Raw genomic sequence first — 9101 nt, 5'->3', positions numbered from 1 at the left:
ATATTGAATAATATAATGGCTAATTTAAAATCAGTGTGCAGGTTTTTCACCATTTCATGGTCTTTTTATATATTTATGAGAGATTTATTGGTTGACTGTGTATTTGCATGAGGTCACATTTATTTATTTAATCAAATATTTATTTATTTAATTATGAACAGTATAGGACTCCATACTCGAGTGAGTGTCTATGTTCTTCTAATGTGGATGATGGAGTGTAAGAAAAAGAGGGAGAGTGCCCACTCACACCCAGACCTGGGGCCTCATTTATAAAACTTTGCGTAGGATTTGCGTCAGAAGTGGCGTACGGATGAAACATAGGACGTGCGTACGCACAGAAATATTCGGATTTATAAAATGTGCGCACGCACATCCTACGCATCTTTCCCTTAATAAACCACAACCGATTCTAAATGCAGCGCAGCTTTTGCGGCTTCATGACACGCCCATAGTTGCCCATTAATAGTCCGCGAAACCCCACAAGTGCCAGATGCACCGGGTGACACGCGTGGTTCCTCCGAGTGCTCCTCTGTAACGCCGGGCCCAAAAGCCCGCAGAGGTCCAACAGGACGGCTCGAGGAAGTCGGAACCGGCTCATAAGCCACTCGTCCTCGTTTGCCAGCAAGTCTTCTTGCTGTCTAAAGATGCGTTCACTCCGAATTCTTCCATTTGCCACATCTTCTAAGAGCGCAAGATCAGCCATTGTGCGTCATTACGCATTGTGATGGGCATTTTATTTCCATCCATTTAATTACATCTGACAAGCTACAGATGTCGGTAATAATCCACGTGGAAATGGGAAATTGATCAGCGCAAATGTTATTTCTTGTTGCTTTCTGAATGGTTGAGACATACGCCATACATTGTTTTATCAAAAATAAAACAAACTAAAGGCATATGCATGAATACCATAATTCCATAGCTTATGAAGAAATGTTTTACTATGAAAACAACTTTCCCCAGTGGACAATTAGTACGTCTGTGTTATGTGTAGGCCTGACTCCTGCTCAGCTGTCCTGCATCTCTGTTGATTTTCTGTCTGCCTATTTAAGGTGTGTTTGTTTCTGTGCTCAGTGTCGGAGCGTATTCTGTTCTTGGGCCTTCAAGCTTGTGTTTCCCTCTGGCATTAAAGCCCTTCTTTTGGAATTCCATCTGGTTTGAGTTGTTCCTGCCTGCGTCTGGGTTTCCTCCTCTACCTGACCGTAACATTACGCTCCGACCATGTCCAACCCAGCAGGAAGGTCTGACTTAAGGGACTTACCAGGTTCTTCCCCCGAGGGGAGTTCTGCTACCGGCGATGAGCTATCTGTCCTGGCTCGTGAGATGCGTGGTTACATGTCCGGCATGCAACAGCTCCATGAGCGTCTCTCCAAGCTGGAGCATGTCCCCTCGTCTCCACCTCGCCAAACCCGCCTGGGTCATCCGGAGCCGTTTGATGGCACGCCTGAGGACTGCCGGGCGTTCATCACCTCCTGTCGCCTTTATTTCGATTTCAACCCGAGCGAGTTCCCGTCTGAACAGAGCAAGGTGGCTTTTGCTCTAAGTTACCTGACGGGCCGGGCCAAACGGTGGGGGTTAGCGGAGTGGGAGCGCGGAGCTGAGATGTGCCGCTCTTTCCGTGTTTTTTCCACTCAACTCCTCACCGTCTTCGATCCCTCTACTCCTCATCGAGCTGCGGCCTCAGAACTCCTCCGCCTCCAGCAAGGGGCTCGCAGCGTCTCGGACTATGCAGTGGAGTTCCGGACCCTGGCTGCCACCACTCGCTGGCCGGATGAAGCATTGGTGGACGTTTTTCTCCGGGGTCTCTCCGACGGACTCAAGGACGAGCTAGCGGCTAGGGAGATTCCAGAGGATCTGGAGGAACTGATCGACCTCTCAGTGCGTATTGACCGCCGGATGCGGGAGCGGGGCCGTGAGCGTCACGGCAACACAGGTTTTCGCCCACCGCTGCATGAGGAGGATCCACCACTCCAGTCCGACACTCCACGACGGGGTTTTCTTCCTCCTGCGGAGCCCATGCAGCTGGGAGCCGGCCGTCTCACTCCTGCAGAACGAAGGCGCCGCTTGAGAGGAGGTCTTTGCTTATACTGTGGACAGTCTGGACACTCTGTGCGCGACTGCCCGGTAAACTCCAGGGTTCATCAGCAGTGAGGGAACTGGTGAGCCGCAATTCTTCTTTTTCTTCTCCCTCACGGCCCTCTACCAAGGTCTTGGTGACCCATGCAGGAGCTCAGGAGGAGTTTGAGACTCTAATTGACTCCGGCTCCGATGGTGACTTAATCTCTCAGGAGGTGGTGAACAAACTTAAAATCCCTGTTGAGCCTTTATCACCTGTGTTAGTCATTCATGCCATAAATGGGTCTGTTATCCATAAGGTGTCATGTCGTACTGTTAACATTTCTGTGTCTGTGTCCGGAAACCACACTGAACGGATGAGTTTCTATGTTGTGGAGTCTCAGAAGCCACAAGTGATTTTGGGTTTTCCGTGGTTATGCAGACATACCCCTCATATTGACTGGTCTACCGGACGGGTTTTGTCATGGAGTCCCTTTTGTTTACTCAACTGTCTTTCTTCTGCTGCATTTCGTAGTCCTGTTACAGCACAGCGGTCTCCTGACCCGCCGGATCTCAACAATGTTCCCCCTGTTTACCATGATTTATGCACTGTTTTCTGTAAGTTTAGAGCTAAATCCCTTCCCCCCCACCGCCCTTATGATTGTGCCATTGACCTTTTGCCCGGAACCCAACCGCCTAAAGGCCATATTTACCCCCTGTCTCCACCTGAGCGGGAGGCTATGGACAATTACCTGCAGGAGAGTCTACAGGCCGGGATCATTCGACCTTCCTCCTCTCCCGCCGGGGCTGGGTTCTTCTTTGTGGGAAAGCGTGATGGAGGACTGCGACCCTGCATCGATTACAGGGGTTTGAACAATATTACGGTGCGCAATACTTATCCCCTTCCTCTGTTGCAGACAGCGTTTGACCTTTTGAGCGGGGCTTCAGTTTTTTCTAGATTGGATCTCAGGAGTGCATATCATCTGGTTCGCATACGAGAGGGGGATGAGTGGAAGACTGCCTTCAACACTCCGAGCGGACATTTTGAGTACCTGGTTATGCCCTTCGGCCTCACTAATGCTCCAGCGGTCTTCCAGTGTTTGATTAATGATGTCCTGAAAGACATGATAAACAAGTTTGTCTTTGTTTATCTTGATGACATCCTGATCTTCTCTCCAGATCTCGACACCCATGTGCAGCACGTCAGAACCGTCCTCCAGCGCCTACTAGAGAACCAGCTTTACTGTAAAGCAGAGAAGTGCGAGTTCCACACCAAGCAGACTCGCTTCCTTGGTCATGTGGTTTCTCCCGGAGGCGTCCAGATGGACAGCGCCAAGGTCAAAGCCGTTCTGGAGTGGCCTGTTCCTTCTGGACGGAAACAGCTCCAGCGCTTTCTCGGGTTCGCCAACTTTTATAGACGCTTCATCCGAGGCTTCAGTGGCGTTGCTGCACCCCTCCATAAGCTCACATCGGCTAAGGTACGTTTTGTCTGGGATGAGGGGGCCGACAAGACGTTCACCGAGCTGAAGCGACGTTTCTCTACAGCCCCTATTCTGACTCAGCCTGATCCCTCTAAGCAATTCATCGTAGAGGTGGATGCATCTGAGTCTGGGGTGGGGGCTGTGTTATCGCAGAGAGCGTCCGATAATAAGGTTCATCCCTGCGCGTATTTCTCCCGCAAGCTCACTCCTGCGGAGAGAAACTACGACATAGGGAACAGAGAACTCCTGGCAGTAAAACTGGCTTTGGAGGAGTGGCGTCATTGGTTGGAGGGGGCTGCGCAGCCGTTCTTGGTCTGGACTGATCATAAGAACTTGGAGTATATCAGGACAGCCAAGCGTCTTAACCCTCGCCAAGCGAGGTGGGCCCTCTTCTTTGACAGGTTCAATTTCTGTCTGTCCTACCGTCCTGGCAGCAGGAACCTCAAGCCGGACGCTCTCTCACGCCAGTTCCAGCAGGAGGAGGAGTCTGGGTCTCCTGCTGTTCCCACCACCATCATCCCTTCCCACCTGGTGTTGGGAACCACACGCTGGTCTCTGGAGCGGAGGGTTAAGGCGGCTGTTTCTGACCCCGCCACTGTACCAGCTGGCTGTCCAGACGGATGCCTGTTTGTTCCTCCTTCTCTGCGCACCTTGGTCCTAAAGTGGGGGCACTCCTCCAGACTGGCTTGTCATCCCGGAGTGACCAGGACCGGCTTTCTTGTGGCCCAACGTTTTTGGTGGCCCTCTATGTCCTCCGACATTAGGGCTTTTGTGGCGGCTTGTCCTGTTTGTGCCAGTGTCAAGATCCCAAGGACCCCGCCTGCTGGTTTACTCCACCCTCTACCTGTGCCGTCTAGACCTTGGTCCCACGTAGCCATGGACTTTGTCACCGGTCTACCCAACTCCAGAGGTAAAACAGTCATACTCACCCTCATTGACCGTTTCTCCAAACTAGTGCATGCCATACCTCTGAGGAAACTCCCATCAGCAAAGGAACTAGCGGTACTAGTTTCCCAGCATTTGTTCCGCCTGCACGGTCTTCCTCAGAACATCACCTCAGATCGTGGGCCTCAATTCGTTGCTGCCTTCTGGAGGGAGTTTTGCTGCCTCCTCGGGATCAAGGTCAGTCTGAGTTCTGGTTTCCATCCTCAGACTAACGGCCAGGTAGAGCGGTACAACCAGGATTTGGAGACAACACTTCGAGCCTTGTGCAACAAGAACCCCAGAACCTGGTCGTCTCAGCTCCCATGGGCTGAGTATTCCCACAACTCCCTAATCAACACTTCCGGATACTCCCCATTCCAAGCTGCCTATGGTTATCAACCTCCTTTGTTTCCCCACCAGGAACAATTGGCTGCCTCTTCTGGTCCCGCTGCCTTTTTGAGACGCTGTCGTCGCACCTGGAGCAGGTACAGGCTGAAGCTGCTGCAGAACCAGGAGCGGTTCACGGCTGTAGCCAATCGTCGGAGGTCCGCAGCCCCGGAGTACAAGGTGGGGGACAGAGTATGGCTCTCCTCAGCCAATGTTCCTTTGAAGGGAGGGTCCAGAAAGCTGCAACCCCGTTACATCGGTCCCTACACCATCTCCAAGGTCATCAATCCTGTGGCTGTGGAGCTGGAACTGCCTCGCTCCCTGAGGATCCACCCGGTGTTCCACGTCAGCAAGATTAAGCCTGCCAGGGACTCTCCCCTACAGCCTGCTCCAGCTTCTCCTCCTGGCCCTCGTATCGTGGATGGTGATCCAGTTTATACGGTCAAGTCCCTCCTCGCTTCCAGACGGGTGGGTCGGGGCCTGCAGTACTTGGTCGATTGGGAGGGGTATGGACCGGCGGATCGTCAGTGGATCCCTGGCCGTTACATCGTTGATCCGTCCCTCATCTCTCGCTTCCATCGTGACTACCCTGATCAGCCTCGCCCTCGTCCGTCTGGTAGCCGGTCTTAGCGGGGGGGGTTATGTTATGTGTAGGCCTGACTCCTGCTCAGCTGTCCTGCATCTCTGTTGATTTTCTGTCTGCCTATTTAAGGTGTGTTTGTTTCTGTGCTCAGTGTCGGAGCGTATTCTGTTCTTGGGCCTTCAAGCTTGTGTTTCCCTCTGGCATTAAAGCCCTTCTTTTGGAATTCCATCTGGTTTGAGTTGTTCCTGCCTGCGTCTGGGTTTCCTCCTCTACCTGACCGTAACAGTCTGTCCGTCCGTCCGCACGCCCGCACCTATATCTGCTCCGCCAGACGGACACACCGACGAGAATATCAGTTTTGTACATTATTTCGTTCTGTTAACTATATTATTTATGAGGATGAATTGCACAACATGCCAATATTGCAGAACATATTTCACTTTTCTTTCTGCAAATAAGTGTTCATTTGAATTTCTGTTGTAATTTTCGTTTGATTTTTTTATGTTTGTTTCACTGCTGATCGATCAAACGGGTCTTCATGTAGCTGTTAATTGTAAGACTTGCTTTGTGAAGTCTTCATGTTATTTCTGAGAGGCAGTATTGTCATTTTCACTTTCACGTGTTTCTTCCTTCTGCCGACGGTGTCGCCGTTTCTCATTTCACCCGTTTTTGTGCGTACGCCTGGGTCAGAGCGTGAAGGACCGCACATTTTCCTGTCAAATTTGCTTTTTATGAATCTCAACTATTGCGTAGAGAGTGGCGTACGCCTTCTTTTGTGCGTACGCAACGTTTATAAATGAGGCCCCTGGGGCCAGCAGGACCAACACAGGGGCTGCCAAGAGAAGTGGGGGTCGCCAAAGAGTGTTGTAAATTTGGCCTGACCAGGCTAACCCACTGCTGGATTTTTGGAGAGGCCCAGTGCTCAAGTGCAAAGGAACAGAATCTGCACCACAGGGACACAGAGGACACCCCCCAGGCTCAGATGTGATGTGATTACTGGCTAAAATTGTTTCCAGTTCAAAGCTTTGCAACAGAGTTTTGGACAAATTGGAGACGTTTAGGAGACTTTTTGTAAAAACAAGTAAAATGAGAATTACAGTCGTCTAAACGAAAAGAGATTAAAGTGTGGATGATCAGCTCAAGATCAGACTGGGATAATATTGTCTTCAGTTTATCCACATTCCTCGTGATTAAAAACAGTTTTTAACTAGGAGCTTTAAATAACAGTCTAGAGACACAGATTTGTCAAACCAGACATCACGATGAGTCTGAACTGGACGGAGGAGCTCAGTGAACCGAGGTGTCTTTTGATGCTGGGTATTTTATCATCAGGGGCAGAAATGAATGTCTCAGTCTTATTAGGGTAGAGTGTTCTGTCACTCCCACTAGACATTTATGGCCTTCAGATTGACTGAAGAACAGAGTACAATAATCCAGGGGTGTAATTGAGTGCAATGAAGATGACCCCTCTAGAGTGACAAATACCATCTCTTCATCTGACAACATGATGGACGAGTTTGGGTTTGGAGGTTACCTGGTGTGAAGTTTGGTGGGGGGCATCCACCAAGTCCAGGATCCTGGCCTCCTAATTTTAGTGTAGCTTGTAGTCCTGCATGATCTACTAACCTGCGTGTTCCACAAACTAACCTGCCAATTCAGAGCTTTGGTGGCAGGTTAGTTAGTAGAACATGCAGGTTAGTTAGTTAGTGTAGCTTGTCGTCCTGCATGTTCTACTAACGAACCTGCCACCGAAGCTCCTCATTGGCAGAACAAATCGGATGCAGGTAATCAGCAGCAGGTGGGTTTTTACAAAAAAAACAGCAGCACGTTGGTCCTTGAGGTCTGGAGTTTGAGACCCCTGCTTGAAGAGCTTCAGCATAGAATCCAGACAATTCCATGTTCTTTGTGCTCTGGGGCGGCTGGGGCGGCTGGGGTCTAATTTTACAGCTTTTGGCTGTGAGGGGGACCCCGGTGTTGTTCCGGTCTGGGTGGGCACTGTGGCGATGTTCCGGTGGCCGGGCTGGCTCCTGGTATGAAAGGATTCCCAGATACTGTTTCCTCACAGCAGAGCTAAGCCATACTTGTTTATTTATTTATTTATTTATTTATTCTTTTACAGTTACATAGTCATATTTCATTGTACGTGGGAGCCATGGGTCATGTGGTTTAATGGAGGGGAGTGGGAAGGGTGAAGGGTGGGTTGGGGTTTTTATTGTAATGTTGTGTGTTTACTGTTTTTAGTGTTAAAGCGCTTCGAGCTGCACAAAGTGCATGAGAAGCGCTATTTTATAAATAAAGTTTGATTTGATTTGATTTGAAAATAATACTGAATGTTTCTTTGTTCTGCAAAGAAAACTGCACACCAGAGCAGGTATATAGAGACATGGATGGGAGTGTGACCGGCCTGTAGGAAGTGCATATCTAAACATCCTAATGTCGCATTACAATCTCTATGAATTAAACATGATTTAAAGTCCTAAGATGGACTTTCTGTTACTGCTGAGTGAGTATGGAAAGGAAGTTCATATAAGTTTGGAGTTTCAACAGTGTAAAATGATCCAAAAAACAAAATGTTTGGACCTGACCAAATTTAAACTCTAAAAAAAAAGATGAAAAAACAAAGACGATTCTGGATTTGTCTGCAAGTGGATGCATCGGAATTAGAAATGGGCCAGTATTGGTACTGGCCCATATTTGCACAATTTGATTTTATAGGAATCGGTCCAATAATAAAAATTCTTCTGACTTTTTTCAGAAACACTTTAATTTTTAAATGTAAACTTGTTCCTAACAGATTGTGAAGTTTTTGCTTACAGTCATAATCAGTAATTCACTGTTTTCAGATTTTTTTTGGAATACAAGTTGTTCCTAATAGATACCTGGTCATGGGAAGCTTATGATTGAAACATTTGTTCAATGTTTAATTAATGGTCTGAATGCTTACAGATATATTTTCTACCTCACAAATACGATCTTATTCCAACAGCATTTTTTCTGATTCACAACATTTTAAATAAAGAAATACTCAGAAATGAAGCAGAATTTTCCTTGCCCTCCATTATCAGAAAAATTGTCTCAAAAACAAGTTAAAGATGCCAAAAACAGTTTTCAGGGGAGTGTGTCTTTACATTTCTAGAATAACTTTGAGCTAAAAGTTTCAAGTAACAATTTGAACATAAGTCCTCTGAAACAGAAGATGTGAAAATCTGGAAGAGAAACCTAAAAGGTCCAAACTAAAGGTTTGAGGTGTGGAGTTTTTCATCAAGCAAACACTATTAGCTGCTCTGGCTGTGTCTGCCTCAGGGAACACAGCCAAGGCGATCCATGAGGTTCCCGAGATGGACAAGCACAGCACCAGCTCCTCCGGAGGCTCTTCTCAATGGGTGAGAGTCTTCACTGAAGAAAAATATGATGCAGGATGCCTCTGAGGTTGAATTTGTGCAAATTGCACTAACTTGTGTTAAATGCCCTTCTTTCTGTACCAGGTTCCTCTGTGCTACTCTCTGGCCTACTTTGAGCAAGTGGAGAACAAAAAGAGTGAATGGAGGATCATCACCAACTACGACTCATCATGTTTATACCGCCAGTCTTCTAAAGTTCTGTAAATAAATCTGTTCCCTTCTAAGGCAAACCTTTGTTGATGCTTGTGATCAATGTTGTTGACATCCAAA

General features: G+C 48.1%; 1 long non-coding RNA gene across 1 annotated transcript; it reads left to right on the top strand.

Moving 5' to 3' along the window:
* The first annotated feature begins 8731 nt into the window (after positions 1-8731).
* Positions 8732-9101, top strand: LOC144987059 (uncharacterized). The gene is made up of 2 exons (XR_013650921.1): positions 8732-8813; positions 8916-9101. It is a non-coding gene; the product is annotated as an uncharacterized LOC144987059 (long non-coding RNA).

Source organism: Oryzias latipes, chromosome 18, assembly GCF_053564925.1.
Source record: "Oryzias latipes strain Hd-rR chromosome 18, Olatipes_Hd-rR_3.1".
NCBI lineage: Eukaryota > Metazoa > Chordata > Actinopteri > Beloniformes > Adrianichthyidae > Oryzias > Oryzias latipes.
This window is presented reverse-complemented; position numbering and strand designations above follow the sequence as displayed.